This window comes from Silene latifolia, chromosome 1 (assembly GCF_048544455.1).
Source record: "Silene latifolia isolate original U9 population chromosome 1, ASM4854445v1, whole genome shotgun sequence".
In the NCBI taxonomy this organism is placed as follows: Eukaryota; Viridiplantae; Streptophyta; class Magnoliopsida; order Caryophyllales; family Caryophyllaceae; genus Silene; species Silene latifolia.
In genome coordinates, this window is record NC_133526.1 from 36,476,583 (window position 1) to 36,501,264 (window position 24,682).

Consider the following 24,682-nt stretch of genomic DNA (forward strand, 5'->3'; position numbering starts at 1 on the left):
GGATTTCGTATGCAAGTGTTTCTTAGAAGGCGCATCATCGACGATTGTAAAACAAATATCGAAACAATTGAACAAAATCAACTTCAAAAACAAAAACAATTTTCTCGCGTAAAAGGCACTTCGTGCAACGATTTTCAAATGAAGATTGTGACTTCAATTCTTACTCAAATTTAAATCCGAAAGATGTTCTTGAATCCTTAGACTCCAAAGACAAGAATTGGATGAGAATAGGAGCTGTCGAGAACGCGAGAGAACACGAAAAAGAGAGCAACTCGATGCTCTAATGTTCGTCTAATATTGTGTGAACTTTGTGCTTTGTTTTTGAGTATGAGAGGAGTTTAAGGTTTCTTTGTAACGTGAGAATGGAGGGAAAATGCTAGGGTTTCGAATGTTCTAAAGAACCGTATATGGTCTCGTGTTTTCGTCCCGTTTTTTGGTGTGTATATGTTTGTCTAAATAGGAAAAGGGAATGGGGGTGCTTCTAGGGTTAGGTTTGATGGTAAGATAGTTTTCTTGTGGGAGGGGAAAGTGAATTTGGTTGAAATATGGAGTGTGGAGGAGATAATTTTGGTTTTGGAAAGGATAAAGAAAGGATATTCGGTTTCTGGTTTGAGGGGATTTCGTGAGCTGGTTGGGTGAGGGAAAATATCTTTCTTACTTGAGGAATAAGTAAGAGAAATAGGGGAAGGGGGATTGTTTGGATGAGGGCACGAAATTGGGACAAGAAGTCCTTGTTTTGCCGCGCTAAACAGGGCACGGGTTTGGGGTTTGGGTGCGGGTTTTGGTGTGGGTTTGGGCTAGTTTGGGACGTTGGGTCATGGGCTAGGTTGAATGGGAGCTGGGTTGGGTGGTGTTTGGGTGTCGGGTTGGGCTCAGGAAAACAGGGGACGCAGGTTGGTTGAGGGTGTTTGGGTCGTGAGTTTGGGGAATAAAAGGGAAAGGAAAGGGTGGTGGCATGGGGGTTCAAACCTGGGACCTAGGGGGATGTAATGTGCTCAAGCTACTCCTCAAAACTCGTGATCAAAACCGTTCAAAAAACGAGCATAAAACCGTCTCAAAATCTCATTTTAAAACCGCTTAAAAAATAAATTCTTTGAATTAAAATAAAACGATAAACACGAAACCGTCACACATCTCATTCAAATAAATTTAAAATAAAAACTTTGCAGAATAATTTATTTTTCAAATAAATTTTAAAAGTTTTAAATTTTAAATTAACTCGAAAATATGAAAACCGATGGAATAAATTTCATTTATTTCGAAATAATTTAAATTTCATTTAAATTATAAAACCATCAAATAACGCTTGTCCCGCATCACAGAACGGAATCCGCTAACGAGCGATGTAAGTAAACATGTGTACTATCATCATCGGGTGTTTTGTCGGGATTTAAAGAAATTCCAATATCGACTGATAAGGGTATCTACAGGTACGTTAAGTCTTAACATTTGGACTATGGTTGAACGTTGAGTCTCAATGTTTGGCCATGGTCGAACGTTGAGTCTCGTGGTTTGGCCATGGATTGATTGTTGACTCTCAACTTTCACTCCGTGGTCAGACAATAAACTCGTTTTCTCTTGTTTTGCTTCTGTTTAACGTAATTTATTTAGGTTATGTATCGGTTTTATTGTCTAACTATTGTCTGAATTGCTTGAAACAGGTTTTGTGGAAGAGTTTTGGCGAGAAATCAATTGATCACAACCCGTTATTCATGACAACTTTAGATTTCGAAACTCGTGATGATGCTTTCAATTGGGCTAATAGTGTTGCATTTGAGAATGGGTTTGCTTTGGTTAAAGCAAATAACGGAGCAAAAAACAGAAAAGAAAATGGGTTGTTGGCAAGCTATTTTAGATGTAAAAGACATGGGCTACCCCCGCCAACGGAAGATCCCGAGAAGCCAAGGAGGTCGCAGAAGTGTTCATGCCTATTCTATATTCGTGTCTTGCAAAATTACATGGTTAAAAATGATCAAGTGACGATAGTTTGGAATATTATAACCTCCGAGGGTGGTGGACGACACAACCACAACGTAGCAGTTTATAAGGACGGGTCGGCACTTCGCGGGATTGGATGAGGAGGAGAAGGCATATGTTAGGCAACAAACTATGGTAGGGGTTCTACCGAGGGATATTAAAAATGTTCTTCATTTTAAACCCCCAAAAAACCTCAACCATCAAGCAGCCAGATATATAACGAGACAAGGAAAATTAGACAAGAAGTTAGGGGTGAAAAGAACACCGCTCAACATATGTAGGTTCTAGCGGTACAAGCGAAATACGTGCATTGTCATGAGAGTAATTCCGAGGCAAAAGAGATCACACATGTTTTCATGGCTCATCCTGATTCCATGAAGTTGTTCCGGGCTTATCCTTATGTGGTAATCTTGGATTCGATGTATAATACCAATATATACAAGAATCTAGTCATTGAGATGGTTGGTGTCACACCCACCGAATCGTTGTTCTTATTTGCATGTTCGATGCTTCCTACCGAGTCCGAGAAGTAATACAAGTGGTTGTTAAAGAAGTTAGGTGACATTTTAGATTCCACGGAAGCGTCCCCTTCTGTTTTTTTCACAGAATGGGAACTGGGTTTAATCAACGCTCTTAATGCAGTACATCTCGAGGTTTATCATTTGTTGTGTCAATGACACGTGAACAAAGCCATCAATGCTAAAGCTATCACTATCTATCAAAGCAAGAGTTACAAGAAACATGTCATGACAAATCCAGAATCGGGTTGGAATAAAGTGATCGATGCACCTACCGAGCAAGAGTTTCAGCATTAATGGAGGGTCTTCTGTATCAAGTGGAAACCTTTGTCCACTTATATCGGGACCACTTGGGGTGAGCACGCGGTGATGTTTATATTATGTTGTATAAATGAGTGCTTCCATCTTGGTAACAAGGCAACTTTCCGTATTGAGTCAATCCATTCTCTATTGAAGGCTTGGTTGAAAAGAAGTCATCTCACACTTGATACCATGTGGTCCCGTATCCACGGCATGCTAGAAGGTCAACACTCCAAGATTAGAAAAGAGCTCGAAGATTCAATGAGTAGACCAAGGATAACTTATGAAAGGCCTTGGTTTGGGTATCGGGGTTGAGAATCAATGTGGACACGTGCTACGACTCATGGATTACCTTGTGCATGCAAGTTGGTTTCTTTGAAGAACAGAGGTAGGAGGGTCCATCTTGAGAATGTTCATGTCTTTTGGAAGACATTGGTGTATTATAGTCATCAACAAATGCCGAAAAATAATGGTGATTTGTTTGGGGAATTAGTTGAAGGTGTGAGAGACAGTGACCCGGTTTACCAAAGGGCAGTCGTAGACTTGTTGCGTGACTTCCAACACCCGGACGACAAAGAAATTTTGCCACCCTCTATCAATGAGCATCCGAAAGGTCGTCCGATAGGTTCTACAACTGGAAACAAGTCGGGTTTCCAGCATGCACTAAAGAAGTTCGGAACACCCAGTACTGACGGTTCAATAAATGCACAACCATCACAACAAAGACATGGTGATTTCGAATCAGGAGCTCCCGGTGCTCCGTTGGAAAGGAACTTCACCATTGACCTTATATTATAATGGGCCAAACGGTACGGTGTTCCTGATGTGCTTTGGGGCCACTTTGATAGTTGGGTGGATGTTGGAGATGACGGGCATTATTGATTCTGGTTTATATCTCACGCGCAACGAGGGCAAGAGGTAGATTCTATAGTTATGCGGGAATGGTGTGTCAGGGAGATGAAGAGCGACGATATATACAGACAGTTGTTCGGAATTTACCTATCATCGACCAAAGGTCTGACAGGGTTTATGTCGTCTCTTATACGAAGTGAGATCTTTGCTCCGATTAGTTGTGGAGTGGACTACTCGATGTGTGATGACCATTTGCTCGTGTTTGCAACGCTTTTCAACTGGAAAATATGTGCTATTAGTCATACACGAGGGGAAGATGGAAAGAAAGTTTGGGACGGAAGTTGCAACACTATCCTGCCATTGAAGACCCCAATTGAAGAACGAAACCGTTCGGTATTATGTGGATTATCCTACACCGTAACCATTGGATTCAGTTGCATTTTAAAGGGCCGCCTGAGAGTCTACCTATGCCACCACTTCACTCCGCTTGATTGACGTACCGAGATGCTAGTGTTGCTCACCTTGATACGTTATACCAACAGAACATTGAGAACTGGCAAGCATACATGAGTTCGACACCGAGAAGATATCGTAGAAGGTGAAATGATGATACTGCGACAGTTATCTCACTTGACAATTTATCAGCTGAAGATTCAAAAATATAACCGTTTGAAATTCAAAAAAAGAAAAATAGTAAGTTTGCTTGTGTAATACTTCCTCCATTCTCATATAATTTACCCATTTCCATCTCCCTTACTACTAAGAGAATAAAAATTCTCTTAGTTTTCCCTCCAAATGTCTCTATCTAAATAAAGAAACAAGTAAAGCTTTTTTTCTTTAAACTATTATTTTTTCATTATAATATAATCTTATAATTAAACTTTAATCTTATAATTAAATTCAAAATTATGATTTTTTTTTCAAAATAAAATAAAATTGATGTTAAACTATAAATTATAAGGTTGTAAATTTTTCATTAAATGCAATAATTATAAGTTTAGATAATAACTTGACACATACTTACCATTAATTTTGTAACAAAAAAATTCATCAAAATAACTGGAGAAAGTTAATAAAATGAAATCCTTAATTTTATGGTAAAAAAAATCTGTATAGATTTCATAAAAATACACCTTTCATAACTTTAGTTTTCCATTATAAATAGCACCCTAAAAAATAAATACTATATTTATACCGCGCATTGCGCGGGGTTTATATTAGTTTGGAATAACAACCAAGACAATGAGGATTAGATGCAACTTGTGTGTTTAATTATCAAATAAAGTAGATTTTTTAAGAGATGGGGTCAAGCTTAATCTTCCCACCAAAACAAGCCCTACCCGGTTTTGCTAATAAAGAGAGGAAAATGTGAGTGGGAGTAGATATTTTACAAAAAGAGTGGGAAAATGAAAGGCAACATGAGCTTTTGAATCTCCCACCAAAACACATCAAATCAATGAAAATAGGTTAAATAACCTATCAAACATTACATTTTCTATTATACCTAACAAATTACAGTGCCAAAACCAAAAACCTACTCATAAACCTTCAAAACTGATTTTAAATATTCCTATTGAGAGCTGAAATTACATAAAATTACAGAAATTAAGATTACACAATGAAAAAACAAAATTTGAGTAATGATGAGAGGCATATGGTTGTGTGTCTCTTGTTTGAAACCTGCAAAAACGGGAAACGACAACAAGACAAGATGAATGAAGTTGCAGCCAAGTTCAATGTGACAAAGAAATGCATTTTTAGCATATGGACACCAACTAAAAGACACAGGCAATAGAAAGTGCCTATCAATGTAAGGAGTAAAATAAAAGGAAAGAAGAGGAAAGAATTGATACCTTGTATAATAGATGCCATAATTGCACTTGATGTCTCAAAGAGAACAACTTTGCAGAGGTTGGACATGGTAATAGGGCATTCATCATCTACCTGCCGTAGATGGGTAAAACAAGGTCTCATTAAATCTCACACATACTATATACATCCAGGTTTGAGTCAAGATCATAAGATTATTAGGTTACATTTTGTAATGGGTAAATTAGTCTTTGATAGATTGTTGAGGTGTGCCAGGTTCATGGACATGAGCCATATTTTTCACATAGATGAAAAGTAGTTTTATAAGACAAATCCAAAATGTAGATACTACATTGCCAACAATGAAGCACACTCATATAGAAGTTGTAAGAGTAAGAGATACATTACAAAGTTTATGTTTTTGGCTGTAGTTTCAAGGCCAATATACAAAGACAATGGTAAAGTTCTATTTAATGGAAAGATTGGTATATGGCCATTTACTTACCAAGAACTAGCTAAGAAGAGAAGCAAAAATAGAGAGGCTGGAACAATAGTCACAAAACCAATTGAATCAATCACCAAGAAAGTCACAAAAGAAGCATTCATCAACTTAGTTATACCAGCCATTAAACAAAAATGGCCAACTTCTGCATCAAAGGATATAAGCATTCGACAAGATAATGCTAAGCCTCATTTTAATGGGAAAGATAAAGATTTCATGGAGGCAGCCACATCAAATAGGTTTTAATATTAAGTTAACACAACAACCAGCCAACTCTCCTGATTTAAACATCTTAGATTTAGGTTTCTTTAGGTCAATACCACTTTTACAAGATGAAAATCCAGCCATGACAGTTGATGAGTTGGCCAATAATGTCACAGAAGCATTTGAAGCAGAAACAGCAGAAACAATAGACAATGTGAGGCAAAGCTTGCAAGCTTGTATGGTGGAAATAATGAAACAAAAAGGGCACAATGACAACCCACTACCACACTTAGCCAAGGCATCACAAACAAGGCAAGAGACACTTTCTAGAGATTTACAAGCTGATGAAGAATTGGTGAAGGAGTGTATTTAGTTTTTTAATTACTTGTGGATGTTTAGGTAATTTATATCAACTCATGTTAGACCTAGGCATCCAAGTCCCCTTTTAAACAACCTAGGTAGATGTTTGATTGAGAAACTATCATTGGGTAGTTTTATCTTGGACATGATAGTTTGTCAACTCAAACATCAACACCATTAGGTAGTTTTAATTAATGCAATGAACTTAGTATGACTTTGTAAAACTTCATTTTGGATAGTGAACTATGTATGCAATGAATATTGGATTATCATCTATGTATGGAATGAATATTTTGGTGACAAAGTATGATGAACCAAATGTTACTCTCAGCAAGCAAGTCATCCTCATTGAGCAACATGACCACATACAAGTGCCTCTTCAAGATAAAGCATAACATGGAAGCTCAAATTTTAAAAAAAAAAAAAAAAAAAAAAAAAAAAAAAAAAAAAAAAAAAAAACTAGAGTACCTCGACATGATAAGCCTCTTGGTGGCAACAAATGTTAGTCAAAAACCACATTAACCTAAGAATAAGAGTACCTCAACATGACTACTACATGGACCTCTTATTATAGGATTATATGAGTATTTTCCAAATCATTAAAATATGACAACAATTAAACTCACAGTCAAATAAAGACTTTCATTGAGGTTAACTCTATCGGCAACAAAGGAAAAATGGAAGACATTTTATGTTGGTTGATGGACAAAGGTTATTCTCAGCAAGCAAGTCATCCTCATTCAGCAACATGACCACATACAAGCGCCTCTTCAAGATAAAGCATAACATGTAAACTCAAATTAAAAAACAATTGAGAGTACCTCAACATGATAAGCCTCTTGGTGGCAGTAAATATGAGTCAATAACCATATTAACCTAAGAATAAGAGTACCTCAACATGGATAAATCTAATGGTGACATTAGATGTAAGATCATGGACCTCTTATTATAGGTTTATATGAGCATTGTCCTTATGAGATGTATTGGAACAAAAAATTAACCTCTCAGTCTAATAAAGACCTTCATAGAGGTTAAGACTAACAGTAGCAAAGGCAACAACAATGTCCAATATTATTGCAACAACATTAACCTCTCAGCCAAGTAAGGAAATTGGTACATCATAATGAATCAGCAATAGTCAAAACAGAAAACTCAGCAATGTCAGATATTATTGCCTAACATAGTATACTCCTTCAGCATCCCCAAACAGAAAACTCAGTCACAACTCAATTACCAACAACAAAGCAGAATAATAGACACATACCCACTACACCACAACCCACAATCAATACTTAATTACCAACAACAAATCAGAGTAACAAACCAGCCAAATACACTAATAGTCTCAACATAAAATAGAAAACTCAGCAATGTCCAATGTTATTGCCCAACATAGTATACTCCTTCAGCATCCCAAAAAGAAAACTCAGTCAGAACTCAATCATCATTATATTTATTAAAGCAAAAGCCACTAACCGTCAAATTCTTTACAAAAGCTGAGTTGTCATTCACCTGTTAATCCACCGTATATGCAGTCTATTATACAGTATAAAGCTAATAGTTATCCGTACAAATGTACTAAACTCAAATCCTACATACCACGATCTGCAACTGTTGAACCAACAACCCCACTATTACTTCAACTGCAATAATGAACGTGTGTCAAAATAAATGTTCTCCCCACTATTGCTTCAACAAATAATTTTAAGTTTGCTATTATTGTCTTTCTTATTGTTCATCATTTCATCACTGGGCGGAAAAGATAATGTAGTTGAACCAATTATAAGCAGATCATGTAAAGGCTTCTCATCCATTGTTGGGGGAACGACTTTTAGTTTGCATTTCCAAATCGTTCAACACACATTTCCATCATGACCCTCATAACATCATTGGGTCTACACCAATTCTCATCAATAGTCATTGAATTGTATTTGCATAAGAAATTCAGAGGTCAACTCAAAGAATAGATAATCCATACAATGCAATCCCACTGATTTACAAATCCAGACCCGATTGCATGTTTCTTTCTATTCTGCAAATAAAAGATGTTAGTACCTTTATGGTATTATTAAGTGACAAGTATGCTTGAAACTACGAGGTGGTATTTATGGTAATGCATATAGAACACGCCATAATAAATGGAATTTGTGACATATGTTAATAAAATCAATCATGGTGATTCCATTCAAGCCAGTATAAGCAAGTCAAAGTCAATGTTGTACAAATTCAAAAGCAGAATGATAGAGGTTGTTTAACATTTGGGCAAGTGCTCGGTCTCGGATAATGTTGGTTATATTACTGAACTCAATAACATTGAGAAGGTGATAACAATTATATATGTAGTTCATAACCAATTAGTTTTCTTAACACCATTTGCTAAGTCTAATTAAATTATAATATTATGACAAATGCAGATTAAAGTTTACAGCACACTTGCTACTATAACTAATTTAGATTTAATCTTCAAGTGGTATTATTATTCAAGAAAGTTCTGTCGCGGTAAAGCAGCATTAGATGATGACATGATATGGCGACGCAAAAGAGATTATTTCAAAGGGCATCGTGAACCAATTAGTGAAGCTATTCCTAGGTCCATTATCATATCATCATGTTAAAAAAAAATGTTTGAAGTATTTATGATTTAATTAGATGTGATAATATTGACCTGTTTATTAGTCCAGTTTTCGGGTTATATACTATATTTCAGACGAAGAAGATATTAGCGGTGTGGCAGAGAATGATGATGGAAAAATTGCCAAGTTTTTGCTGTTTGAGACACGGCTAAAAGGGCATGTCAAAAAAATTGCAACAGAGTGTCTTTCGGACCTGAAAAAGGCAAGAAAACAGATTATATCTATTCTGTTTGAATATGATAATAATGGTTATTAAATAAAATTGGTTTTGAACTGTAGGAGGGTATCAAGGATGGTATATCACAGGAACTTTAAGTGCTAATAAGAAAGGAGTGAGAGTGCAAAATTAAAGTGATGAGGATTCTAGGTGAAGGGCAAGTTACAAAGAAGCTACGGTAAAATTTCAATATATTCTCATAGTACAAGAATAAAATGTGCTCTGTTTTATGACATATAAACACTTTATCATAACCCGCAACAGGAAAATCAATCCGTGCAAGGAGATACCGAAAGAGATTACATCACATCACAAAAGCGCAAAATTGCATAAGTCATTGATTATGATGTAATTGCAAGCACTGGGAAGTCGACTATGGCAGAAAATCAATCCACAAGCAAGGATCCAGTGAAAGTGAAGCTGAAGAAGAAGTAAAGGACATATTTTTTCTGAACATGGCTACCACATATCTAGAGATTTACCTACTATTATGTTTATTAATTAGTTGTCTTCTACTTAGTCTTTCCATATGTTTTCTGGAAGGGGTGCATTCATGTTTTCTTATTAGCTTTTTACTTTCTAAAATATTTGAATTTGCATGGTTGTAACCATGTTTTTAAGACTTAAGTTATGAACAGGGGTGTCTAAGGCCACGGGCAACCACGGGCGTGGGAACCGGGCCTCCGCTTTTGGTCACCGTATTATAAGCTTTTATTATGAAATTCAGTACAAATCTCGAAGTATAATATACTTAAGCATTCATTTTGGGGCCTCATTTTTTCGTGTCGCACCGGGCCTCCATTTGTTTTAAGACGCCCCTGGTTATGAAATTTGGTTAGTATTTAAAAGATATTTATATTTTAATTTTGCAATCCAAACATTTGTTGACATCAGTCATGACATTAGTAGTCTGATAGGGTATAGACTATTGAGTTTCATATAATATACTATATTCCTAGGGCAAAGCAGAAAAATCAAACATGACATCACAATGATATACAAAGTATTTGAAAAAAACAGATTATTTTTATAATGAAAGATAAAAGATTGGTATGTTGTATGCAGCGAAACAGTTACTACATTTTAGTCAAAGTACGTTTAAAACTCCATATATTTATTACATTTTAGTCAATTAACCTGAGTCAGCTCGATTGACAGATATCTTCACAAAAATCTGAATGATCTGCACTATCTTCCAGCTGCGGCTGTGTACTCTCCTGTAGCAATAGGTTACTAGCAGAACTCAACTCAACTCATTTCAGCTAACAGCAAGAGACTCCATGAGGCAATCCTTGAAATTGAGCAAGATGGTTAACAGAACATTAATGGTTTAACAAATCAAAATGCGTTTCTAGATTGGACTCTGAGTCAGCTGCAATGTCATACTGTCAATGTGTTAAAAATGCAACAAGCAGCTAAAGTGAAGTACCAGAGTAACATAGGTTTCGACCTAAATAAATTCCAAATTATCAAATTCCTTTAAATAAACGCTTTTTTCTTAATATTTGTTGCAAGCATTTACATAACTTAGATTAGACACCCATTTTACTTTAAAATATTGACAAGTGAGACACATATTTGTATATTTCGGTACAAAAAAGACAAAAGATAGAGTTTATGACAAAAAAAAAAACAAATTTGAGGTTTACCTATTTTGAATCTGTCATCCATTGCTGAGATATTTGATTAGAATTCCAGATTAACCAATTTTATTATCACCTTAGCCAAGTACGGAGTAATAAACTAACAGTGTTTGTAATAATGAGTAATATTTTCTGAAGTAGTAGTAAACATAAACTGTAATTAATACTGATTGTAGAATATTAGAATAGATAGATCAGATTCGATATCGAAAAAGTAGGATGATTGTAAGGAAAAATGAAGAGAGATGAGAGACGCGGTTAAAATAGGAGTTTTCAGAGGGAGCAAAATGAGGGATTTGGATCCTCTCCATTTCCTTTCTCTCCATTTCCTCTCACAATCTATTTTAATAATAACTATCCCTTATACTCCCATTTTCCCTTTACTTTTATGCATAAATTGAGAACCGTTAGATATTGCCAAGATGCGATCCGGACCATTAATAGGAACTTGCCTCTCCATTTCTTTTTAGGAAATGGAGAGAAATTGGGCTCCAAAATGAGGGGAGCAGTCTGCAATCTTCATACTCTAGAGTCTAGAAGGAGTGAAGTATGGTTTGTACATTAGTTGTATATTATACTCTGTAGGATGTTAGGATTATTTTGCTATTGAGGACTAATCTCTGGCATTATTTTGGGCCATGATCTCTTTTATGGGCGAGAGAGTTAGTCATTTTTTGGTCCACTTTTCAGGCCATTAAGCAACAAATATTCGGGTATTTGTAATAGAATTTGTAGTAAGCAAACACTATAATTTGTTTTAATAATACACAAATTGTTTAATAGGGCGATCTTTTAGTATAAGACCAACCTATTAACCAAAAGCCCAATTAAAAAAAAACATACAAATACCAAAAATCTAAAAGAAGTCAACTCTATTCGAGTCCATGACTACAATTTAGGCTTCATTTATCTCAACCACTCTGTTTTCCTGCTATTCTACACCTTCCCTAAGCCAGTTTAGACCCTAACACCTGATACTATTTCTAAGGCAACATCTAAATGCCGACAACCTTAACTCGAGCCTCAACACATAAACTTATTTCAAGGCCATGAATTTGTTAGTTACAACATTCAGTTTTTAAACTAAAATAAGTAGGCATTAATCTAAAAAACTTAATTTACAAAAATAATGCATTTTTATAACTTTGTAACAAAACTAAGCAAAATAGAAAATCGAGTGTTCGCAATACTTATATAGAGTTTTCAAGTTAGAATTGAGAATTTTCAAGTTATAATTTTTAGATGTTTATCTATATATGTAGACAAGTTAAAATGATGAGCTAAGTATGTAAATATTTTAAGCTAATTTGAAACTCATAATTTTTACCTTAAAATTTAAAGATTTCAATATAAATACATGAGTATTTATGTTAAAATAATCAGTTAAAGTTGTAAAGTATTGAATTTCAGTTTTGAAGCCTACAATTTCAAAATCAAAATACAAATCTACTGATAGTTTTTATTGATTGGTGAGAGGAGAGAAAAAACCGAACAATTGTGATGAGAACGTGGAATGCATGAGCAGTTGACAATGATTAGGATGTAGAGATATTAGATAGTAGTGAGTTAGTGATGGTGAACGCAATAAGTTTTTAATTTTGTTTTTATTTAACCTCCCTTTTTTGGACTCCCATAAAGATACGGCATGAATGTGTTAAAACACGGAGAATCTCCACAAATACCCCTACATGTTGTCCTGTGGGGCCCACAATAAGACTTTTTCAGTGCACAAAAAGGATGCATTGGGTATGTCACTCATATTTCCTGTGGATCAGTTCATACTCTCCGCGAAAATATGGCTACCCCCTTTTTTTAGGTCACTCTCTTTAATTGGGTCCGTTTTATACTATAGGACAGTTATACAGGAGAGTCGTTGCTAATATATATCCATCCATGTCTTTGTATGTAAATTTGAATTTTTGTAATATTATTTATATCGATTATTATATTTCTAAATTTCTTATGAAATACTCTATTTTCATAATTAATATGTCACCTATATAAATAAATTGTTTGACATAGACTCATATTATACCCGTGCATGAACACTAGTTACCAACAACAAAGCAGAATAATCAACATCAGAACTCAACCACATAACCCACAATCAATACTTAATTACCAACCTCCAATCAGACTAGCCTGCGAAACATAATAACCAACAGATAGAGAAAGCATAAAACTCAATAAGAAATCGACATAATTCATAACACAAGCAAAATAGAAAAAACTCACATTTTACCAAAAAAAAAAAAACAAACAATTGAAGTCACAGTAATAGAAATGAACCTCCCTTTTTAACAATTTTTTTACGCTTTCCTAAGTATGTGTCACAAAATCTCTTGAACTTCTTTGATTTTGGTGACAAATCAATAGATCTAAACCTTTCCCCAGAAATTCCCTTATCCTCAACAACATCACGGACTTCGACATCATGAGTACCTTCAAAACACCAAAAAAACAAAATCAATTAGTCATTATAAACCTTGTAATCAAATACCCTGACTTTTCAAATAAAGATGATAAAATAAATAAAAAAATACACAATAAAAGGCGTAGATTAAGATATTAACCTCTCTTATCTTTTTTTTTTCCTTTGCTTTTCTAAGAAATTGTTACGAAACCGCTTGAACTTCTTCGAACTTGGTGACAAATCACCAGATCTACCACTTTCAATAAAAAATCCATTTCCATCAACACATGCAGCAACATCATCAACACACTTACCAAGTTTCTCATCAAAATATGAGACTTCCTCAATCAAAAAATCAGGAACAAGGGTATTTTGATCAACATAATACGACAATGTAACAACTTTGTCATCGTCAACATCAGAATCCATTATTGACCCATAACCTGAGTAGGTATCAGGGGCCACATGACCAACACCTGGTATATATATAAACAATGATCTAGATATTTATGGTATGAAGTCTGAGATTTGGTAAGTAATTTCTGATTTTTTTTAGACATTAACACAATTAAGGTTATAAAGTGAGAATAAATGGTGAGAAAGATGAAGGCACTGAATATATGGTGAGAAAGATGTAGACAATGCAAATGAACAACAACGTAGATCTAGAGAGAGGTTGATCGCAGAAGGAGATGGAGAACGGTGGAGATTAGAAGAGTTTTTAGGGTTTTTTGTATAGAAAGTTCTAGAGAGATGAAATGATTAGGTGGTGTTGAATATATATATATATATATATATATATATATATATATATATATATATATATATATATATATATATATATATATATATATATATATATATATATATATATATATATATATATATATATATATATATTGGAGAGAGAGAGAGAGAGAGTTCGAGTAAGTCTACAAATTTGGTTGAGTCCCTAAGTCCCATTCTTAGCCAATCATTTCTTAGTGTAACTTTATTACTTTATGAGTGTAACTTTAGTCATTTATTGATTCATGAGTGGAATTTTTGTCTTTAAGGTCATTTTATATATGAAAATTTGAATTTATAAATTGGAATTTATGTAATTTTAACAAAAGTATATGTAACTTTATTTTTTTACGAGTATAACTTTAGTCGTTTTAGTTGTAACTTTAATCATTTTAGATGTAACTTTAGTCGTATGGTGGTTTCTATACTTTTACGGGTGTAATTTTACCCCTTTTAAGTGTAACTTTAGTCATTGGAGTCGTAACTTTAGTCATAATAGTGAATTGTATGTGAAAATTTGAATTAATCTATTTTGTTATTGTAACTTTAGTCCTTTCAAGTGTAACTTTTGTCCTTCAAGAGTGTAACTTTAATCAATAAAGGTGTAATTTTATTGACTAACGAGTGTAACTCTAGTCCGTAAATTTGTAACTTTAGTACTAAGAAGTGTAACTTTATGCTAACAACTCTTCTTTCACCATCACCACCATCCTACCACCTCCTACCCCAACCACCACAGCACCACCACCTCCAAACCGCAACAACCAACAACAACACCAACCACTTATTATCTCAAATCTGAAGAGAAAAAAAAAAAGAGAAGGAGAAGGTGGCAGATCCACCACGACCCACCAGCCGCATATTCCACACCACCATTAGCCGTATCCCACAACACCACCTCCAAACCGCAATCAGATTTGAAAAAAAAAGGGAGAGGAAGGCAGCATACCCCACGACCCACCAGCCGCAACACCGCCATTAAAAAGCAACAACCAACAACACCAAAAGCTTTTGATTTTAGATCTGAAAAAAAAAAGAGAAATGAGAAGGGGAAGAAGGCGGCAGACATGGTGGTAGGCGGGAGAAGAGGGAGAAGACGGAAATGGCGGTGGTGGTGCGTGGCCAACCATTTGAGATCTGAAAAAAAAATAGGATTTGGTGATGGAGAGGAGCCTGGCGGCGGCAGGAGAAGGAGAGCGAAATGAAGGTGCGTGGTGGTGGCGTTGGTATGGTGGTGGGGAGGGCGGCACAGATGGAACGGTGGTGGCCTGGTGGGCTGCCGCCTTTTGTGAGAGAAAGTTGAGAGAGAGGTGAGTGAGATGTGAGAGAAGGAGAAATGAGAGAAATGGGAGAGACAATTAGAGTTTGGTTTGTTTTAATCTTGGCCATCTATTTAAATTTAATCTACACCACTCATCTATTAGATCCAAAGGCCTATATTAGGACTTATGGACTCAACCAAAAAAGGTGGACTTATGGACTCAACCAAGAGAGAGAGAGAGAAAGAAGAGATCATGTAAGTCCGCCATATGTATTTGAGTTCATAAGTCCTTCTAAGGGCACTTGGATGAAGGGAATGAAAGGCTAGAATTAGATCTAAATGAATGGCTACAAATTAATCCTTCCACCTTTTATCTAATTAGCTTATCAATTCAATAAACCTACCTCACTAATCATTCATCATCTCATTATCACAACTTCTTCTCCTCTCTCTACATCTCACTTCTCCTTCCTCTCTAAAAAACTCAAAAAAAATCAAAAATACAAAACTCAAATAAATCATTCATTCCTCTCTTCTTCATTCACCACCACCCACCACTACCCCACCCGACACCACCACCCACCCACCACCGCCGCCGCCACCCCACCACTACTGCCGCCACTCCACCACCGCCACCTCGGTATTTTTTTCGTTTTTTTTTCGTTTTGGTGTTAATTTTTATGTTTTGAGTTGTTTTTTCCATTCGTTTTTTTTTGTTGTCTTTTATTTTCTTTTAATTGTCTTTTATTTTGTTAATCCTCGTTTTTTTATTTATTTTCTCAATTCTCGTTTTTTATACATTTTTTTTCTTAAGATTTTGGGTTTTCAAATCTCGTGTTTACCTTGTAGAATTCTTTTATTTTTATTTTAGATCTACAAAAATAAATCTCATATAATAAGTTAATTTTAATATTAGATCTATTAAACAAGAAATTTCGTGTTGTTATATAAAATTTACGGATTTAGTATTAAAACCTCAATGTGTATAACTTCACCGATATCATGTATAACTTCAATCAACATTATGTATAGTTTCACTGACATTATGTATAACTTCACTCACTGACATTATGTATAACTCCACTGACATTATGTATAACTTCAATTCACATTATGTGCAACTTCAATGACATTGTGTGCAACTTCACTTGCATTATGTGCAACTTCAGTGGACATTAATGGCATTTGTGCAACTTCAATCTCATGTGTTAGTTTCAAATCTGAATTTACATTTGGACAAAAGTTATACAATTCTGGACTAAAGTTACACGATTTTGTACTAAAGTTACACAAAAAAGGACTAAAGTTATACTATTATGGACTAAAGTTACACAATTTTGGACTAAAGTTATACAAAAAAAGACTAAATTTATACTATTATTGACTAAAGTTACACATTTTTGGACTAAAGTTACACAGAAAAGGACTAAAGTTATACTATTATGCACTAAAGTTACACAATTTTGGACTAAAGTTATACAGAAAAGGACTAAAGTTATACTATTATGCACTAAAGTTACACCATTTTTGTATAACTTTAGTCCTTATTTGTATAACTTTAGTCCATATTTGTATAACTTTATTCTTATTTTGTATAACTTTTAGTCATTTCGATAAATTAGTTGGAATTTATATAATTTTATGTAACTTTAGTCCAATTTTTTGTATAACTTTAGTCCAAATTTGAATTTATATAAGTACTGTTTGTATAAATTTAGTCCATATTTATATAAATTTAGTCCATATTTGTATAACTTTAGTCAATTTTTGTATAACTTTGGTCAATTTTTGTATAACTTTAGTCTATTTTTGTATAACTTTTAGTCATTTTCGATAAATTAATTGGAATTTATATAATTTTATGTAACTTTAGTCCATTTTTTTTGTATGACTTTAGTCCGAATCGTATAACTTTAGTCCAAAATCGTATAACTCTAGTCCAAAATCGTATAACTTTAGTCGAAAATAGTATAACTTTAATGTGACAAGGGTATAACTTTAATATGACAAGGGTATAACTTTAATTTTTCAAGGGTGTAAGTTAGTCGTAAATAGCATAACTTCAGTCCTAAATAGTATAACTTTAGTCGTAAATTGTATAACATTAGATTAAATCAACAAATTATATAAATAAATAAAATAAATTAACAAATATATCCTTCAAAAAATGAAAAACTCTGAAATAACTCATTTTTTCGTCTAGTTCAAGGGTAAAAATTTAGTCGTAAATAGTATAACTTCAGTCATAAATAGTATAACTTTAGTCTCATAGCCTAAAAATGTAAATATGAAAAACGTTAAAAAGGTAGAACTTTAGTCCATTTTTGTATAACTTTAGTCCTTATTTGTATAATTTTAGTCCATATTTGTATAACTTTAGACGTTAATAGTATAACTTTATTTTGATTATTGTATAACTATAGAACAACATATGGAACTTTAAAAAAAGAGAAATAAAAAAATCGAAATACTAAAAACCAATTCTAGATCTGAAAGTATTGTAAGAGTGAAAATTGCAAAAAAAATAAAAAAATAAAACAATAATATTGCAAAAATAAAACCATCTAAACTTTAAGATTACAATCTGAACTTTAATTAATAATGTAATTTGTAAACAAAAATTCGCAAATAAATCTGAAAAATCAAAAATGTAAATTACAAATAAAAAACCCGAACCGACCAAGTGTTGTGTAACTTCAGCACAATGTGTGTAACATTAATAGACAAAGTGTACAACTTTAGTCCAAAACAAAATTTTAAAAAAAAACGAAAAAAAAACCAGATGTAACACAAAAAACAATAAAACAAAATCAACAAAAAACAATAAACAAAACAAAAACAATTCGACCACCACAAAAACAAAAACAACCCTTCCCGCTGCCACCACCACGCATCACCACCACCACCATTCGACCTTCCCATTCCGCGGCTACCTGTAACATTTCGTATTTGTTATGTGTAATTGATGTGTCAAAAGGGTGTGTTAACCAAGTTAGAAATGCGTGACTTCCGTAGGTACGATATACAATACCATTTTGAGGTTTGGGTACGGGAGCGAACTTCGGGACGAAGTTCATTTTTAAGGGGGGAAGACTGTAATACTCCGTATTTTATATAATAAATTAAATGGATATTAGTATATATTAATTATTATACAATTCATATTACTAATTAAGTCGGGTAAATTATTGAGTCGATAATTTCATTAAGTTATTTTATTTAACCCGCGTTATATCGATATAAGTTAATTGAGACGGTTTTATATGGAATTCGAAATGTGAGCTGACACATGTGAGCTGGCCCAATAACTGTCCAGCCCAATTAAACACTAAGGCCCAATTAACCCTAATTAACACTAACCATAACCCTAAACCTAAACCAAAACCTAAACCTAATAGTAACCCCCTCCAACCCGCCTCCCTCTTCCCTCAGCCGCCTCCCTCCCTTCATCAGCCTCCACATCAAACCTCACGCATATAGAGAGAGAGAGAGTGGCCGTGGGTGATTGAGGGCACTGCAAGGAAGAGCTAGGGAAGCTTGTCGACGTTCATAGGTGGCTATAGGTGGCCGTTGTGGTGGCGGAAAGGTAAGCGTTCACCTCCCTTCTCTGTTTTCATTTACGTCGTCGGGTTTTGGGAGGGTTGTTCGTGTCTTGGTGAGGTTGCTGGTGGTTGGTGTCGGGGTAATGATAATGGGTGGTATAGGGCGAGTATAGTGGTGGTGGTTAGGGTGGTCATAAGTGGTTGTAGGGGCGAGAGATTGGCGGCATCGACGGGGTGGCGAAACGGGTTATTACACGGGTTTTCGGGGAGTTTAGGCAATTGGTTTTGGGTGGCACCACCGTGGACTAGGGGAGGTCGAGACGGTGGTCTTTGTGGTGTCGGTGTTCGTGGGTTGACGGAGAGTAGGACGGTGGTTGTTTGGCAGGGGACACGGGTTGGGCTGCGGTGGTGGTAAAGGGAGAACAGGGGGTGTTGGTGAGCCGTGGTGGTGAACCAGGCCAAATGGCGGCCTGGTTTGACTCGCCGGCGGCGATCGACCCCATGGGGGTGGCCGTTGGTGGCTGGGGCAGAGTGGGTGTGTGAGCTGGCGGTTGACACGGCCACGTGGTGGCCTGTGGTGGCGGGTGAGCGTGTGTGAAGGGACGGGGGTGATGACGGGCTATTCGAGTTGTTTTTGAAACGGGTTTTCATAGTTAATCGTTGTATTTCGTAATTGGTCGTACTCTTAATTAATTAAATATAATTCCCGTGTCATTAAATAATTTATTTAATTGATTCCCGAGTGTATTAAAATAATTAAAGACATATTTTGAGTCGGGTGTCGAGTTATTCAAATGATTGATTCGGGTTTTTATTAAATCACATAATTCGTTAATCCTTTAACTACCATTTTGGGTTTTAGTTCCGAGTTGTAAAGATAAAATAATAATTAATCATAATTAATTATCTTGAGTCGGGTTTAAAGGAAAGTTACTATATCGGGAAAGTTTCCATTTTTAGGAAGTCCTATCATTAATAACCCTCTATGTTGGGAACGGGAATAGTTAAGTAATTGTTATCATTATTTATCTTTCGTGAGAACGATTTTGTGATGGAATATTATTGGACATCTGTCCATTGGACTGCTTAACTGCTTAATTGGATTTGCTGGCACTTTGAGGTAGGGAAATACACTTGTCCTATTATCGTCATTGTTGAATTGTGTTAACTTGATTCCTGGTTGTTGATTTACGTTATCATTTATATTCGGAAAGGTGATTGACTGATTTGATCGTATTGAGTATGATATCACAACATCGGGTAACGGGCATGACTTTATGATTTATCGATTCGATGATTTATATACATATTGCATTGCATTAATAACTGTTGAGCATTTCATATGCATTGGAGTTGGAGGATGAGGTGGTGGTGACGATGTTGAGATACGATGTGATGTTGTGATAAGGCCCAGGCGGGTTCTGCAGGACTTGCCCTGGTATCCTCAGCTGTTGAGCTGGCAGATCGGCTTCGGTCGATATATAGTCTACCGGGGATCGGTATGGCTGGGTTGTCCGGGTTATGAGATGTGTGTGATGAGTTGAGATGGAGATGGAGGTGACGGAGTATCATGCATATCATATTTTATTGTTTTATTGTTTTCCCTACTCAACCTCGTGGTTGACCCTGTGTATTCGTGAACACCTGTGATGAACCGTTTATGGGGAGCAGACTTGACAGGTTTAAGAGATAGGACGGGAGCTTGATGGGCGTGAGACACTGGATCATACGACCTAGTAACTAGATCATCATCTAGAAGACTTCACTTTTATTTACGTCAGTTCTTGTAATTTAATTTGAAAAGAGAATTTGTAATAATTAAGTTAAATATTATATAAATTGCCTTGGAGTTTAATTTGTTATTCACTACCTCGGGAAACCGAGATGGTAACAGTCCGGTTTATGAGGGAATGTCTTGACGAGGACTTCTTTTATAAACCGGGGTGTTACACTACCGCCCATAACGCCACCAACGCCTTTACATTTCTGAAAATTTAAGAAACAAATTATTGCTGAAAATTCGTAATTTATCAAAAAAAAACCAAAAACGTCATAGATCTAACACCACATAACGCCCATAACGCCACCAACCCTTCCTACTCTGTTTCCCCATCGCCCATAATGCCACCAACACCACATAGATCTGGAAAATTAACAACGTCATAGATCTAAAAAAACCAAAAACGTAATTTATAAAAAAAAAACATACAAAACAAAGGAGGAGGAATGGTGGTTGGTGGTCAGATGGCGGGGTGGAAGCGCGATGGAGAAACAGAGTAGGAAGGGTGGTTGGAGGAGGGCGGCAGAAGGCGAGAATGGTGGTGTGGTGGTGAGGTTGTTGCAGCAGAAGGAAGGGAAGGAGGGTGAGAAAGGTGATGGTCGGTTTGGGACGATGTGATGGGGGTTGGGTGGTGGTCATCCGTGGGTGAGGAAGAGAGAATAGGGTTTTTTTAGGTGTTTTTTTTTTGTTGGGAATTTAGAGAGTAGTGTGTTAGAGAGAGAAGAGGAGGGTAGATAATGAGAGTAGATTAGAGAGGCTGAATGTTTAAGAACCTTGAATGATTAAGGGAGATCATTAAACGAGATTAATTTCTGACCATTCATTGAGATCTAATCTCAACCTTCCATCCCCTCCATCCTATGGTCCTTATAAGGACTTAGGGCCTCATAAGATATAAGGGACTTATGAGAACCCTTCTCTCTCTCTCTCTCTCTCTCTCTCTCTCTCTCTCTATATATATATATATATATATATATATATATATATATATATGAGAGAGAGAGAGAGAGAGAGAGAGAGAGAGAGAGAGAGAGAGAGAAAAAAGGTATATGGGATTTATTGAGGTATTGAAAATGGAGAGATGATAATATATGAAAATATGGTGGGAAATGAAACAAATGGAGGGAGTAATTAGTTTAATGGTTGATGTTAATATAGATTATAAGAAAATTAGATGGTTAAGTAGTAGCTTTTTTTGTAAATATAGAAAAGCAATGAGGACACTTTGGTCATTTTTTATACCTAACAATAGAAAGAAATGAAATGGGTACATTAAAGTGAAATGGCCCAATAAGGAAAATGGGTAGATTATATGAGAATGGAGGAAATATATTTTAAGTTCGTTTGAAATTCAAAAAAAAAAAAATATTAAGTTCGCTTGTGTAATATATTTTAAGTTCGTTTGAAATTTAAAAAAAAAACCGGTATAAATTCAAACATTATAACCGTTTGAAATTTTAAAAAAACCCGTCTAAAATTCAAAAATATAACCGTTTGAAATCCAAAAAATTGTTACCATTATCAATTGGGTATAAATACCCCTTGCTATATCCATTCCAATCACAACATCTCATCTTATTCACTATTAAAAATCTCGATTTCTCAATCAAATCCATTTACAACAACACTAAAATGGCCACAAATGCTCGAAAAATCAGAGTGTACCAACGAAAGATTGACTCAATCGTTGTGGATTTACGAATGTTAGTGGCTCGTCTTGAATTAGTCGTCCCAAGTGTCACTGTATGGTACTTGCTTGAAAATCCGCCAATTGTCGTTCTGTGTCTCATCTTAGCCGGAAACTGGGAGGATTTCCGCACTCCTCCCGTTAATGACGATGTTGTGTCTGCAGAAACACTAACATAAAAGATGTAGGAGTATCGGAGGTTATCAAGTGATGTCATCAAATATTTTGAGCGCATACTGACCATGCTCGATTACGCAACACTTTTCGATTTATGTGTCGGTAGAGTGTTCAACCTCGGAAATTCGAAAACCGACATCATAGATATCTATGATCAATATGTTGCTGCTCAACCTGAAGAAAAGTTGAGGCTGGAGACGATCTAGAAGATCTGGAATCATCATCTTCATCAGCTGGAGATAATTAAGTTCGATTTTAAATTTGAACTCAATAAAGTGTAACTATGTTTTAATTAAGTTGTATTTCCAATTTATGTCGTTTTTTAATTTCCGTTAAATATGTTTTAATTAAGTTGTATTTTCAATTTTTGTCGTTTTGTTAATTTCTGTAAAGTATGTTTTAATTAAGTTATATTTTCAATTTATATCGTATTGTTAATTTATGTCGTGTTTAAATTAAGTTGTAGTTTAAATCTCGTTTTTCACTACGGGATTGATCAATAAAATGATTACTCAAATTAAAATAAGAAAAACAAAAAATAGAAATGTAAATATCCATACAAAGAGTTAAAGACAAAAAAAACTAAAATAAATTTATCCATACAAAGAGACGAAAAAAAAAAAAAAAAAATAAACAAGTCATCATAGGAGTCTTCATAGTAGGGACGCATGTACGCAAACAAATCCTCTAGACGCTCTCTCCCCATCTCCTCATTGGGTTGTTGGAAGACGGTCTTGAATTGACGACTAAGAACTTGTGTGACCTCCGGCTCCTCATGAAACTCGATAGTATGAAAATGGAGGCAGTGTGATGGGGATATAAATACGGGTGTCCACAAACAAATCCCGCATGTCCTATAGGGCTCTTCCCCGCACTGAAGCCTGTAATTCCCGTTCGCCGGGCGTTATTCATGAGACGGAATCAACATCGAGTACGGGATAGTCTGACGATACCCAAACTGACGCATGCACCGATCCGGCAGGTACGGTTCTACTATATCAAGATGTCTGATAAAACCCGAGTAAAGCGACACCATACAAGATACATGGGGTCGGTTCCCGTAGGGCAACCATCGGACATGCTCCGACCTAAGCCCGTTAGAACTATGGCGATGCATCTGAAAACCCTCATAGTCACCCTTAGACCGAGGCAAGCGGGCCCAAGGCTGGACTAGAGGTCTGTCCTCGAGATAAAATCTGGCGCTGGGTCAAAACTGGGTAAAGTACTCGTATATCCATGCTTGGAGTAACGGTAGATACCCACTAACACCAGTACAATCTCGGCGCGATGCTATCTCTAACCATCGGTACAAGTAAGCCAAACAAGCCGCACGCCAAGCATAGGAATCAACCCGATCAAGACTATCAAACAAGGGAAACAATTGAGCGTTCACCCTATCACCACTCTTATCCATGAAAATAGTATGTCCCAATAAAATCAAGAGTTAAGCCCGGAATGAGTCATGCTCGTTGCCTCCCTCCACAACAGTCCTCAGCTCTGTCGTAAGTAAACCACCATTCTTATAGTGCAGTGGTACCACCTCGGACTCAAGAACTCCACAAAATCTAGCAATCTCCCCCCTCAAACCACTATCATCGACCTCGTCCATACCGTCCACAAACACCCGGTCACCACTAAGACGTAGCCCAAGAATCTGCTTAACATCGTGGAGCATGATACTAATATCTCCAAAAGGCATATGGAAAGTGTTAGTATCCGGCTGCCACAAATCGATAAAAGCACTAAGAAGGTTATCGTCTAGACCGGTGGTAAAACAGCCCCTCAAAACCCCAAGCCGGCTCACCTCTACCCTAGTGGCAACAACCTCGGGGAGATATATCTCCCTAATCTCCCTCGCAACTTTCGACCTTTTGTAGCACTTAAGCCACGATCTCATATTCTCCGGGTTAGGTTCTAACTAACTCTTGAACGAAACGTGTCCAACAAAACTCCATAAGACGGAGTTGTTACTAGGACCACCAGGAACAGGTCTCTCAGGACCCAAGAACTATCCCTCTTCG

At 35.8% G+C, this 24,682-nt stretch overlaps 2 long non-coding RNA genes across 2 annotated transcripts; both read right to left on the bottom strand.

Moving 5' to 3' along the window:
• Positions 1–5,071: 5,071 nt before the first annotated feature.
• LOC141603483 (uncharacterized) lies at positions 5,072–11,553 on the bottom strand. The gene is made up of 5 exons (XR_012525360.1): positions 11,022–11,553; positions 10,510–10,663; positions 5,501–9,348; positions 5,175–5,327; positions 5,072–5,123 (listed from the first exon to the last, which is right to left on the bottom strand). It is a non-coding gene; the product is annotated as an uncharacterized LOC141603483 (long non-coding RNA).
• A 6,447-nt stretch (positions 11,554–18,000) lies between these two features.
• On the bottom strand, positions 18,001–21,632 carry LOC141587223 (uncharacterized). The gene is made up of 2 exons (XR_012519736.1): positions 20,973–21,632; positions 18,001–18,408 (listed from the first exon to the last, which is right to left on the bottom strand). It is a non-coding gene; the product is annotated as an uncharacterized LOC141587223 (long non-coding RNA).
• Positions 21,633–24,682: the final 3,050 nt, after the last annotated feature.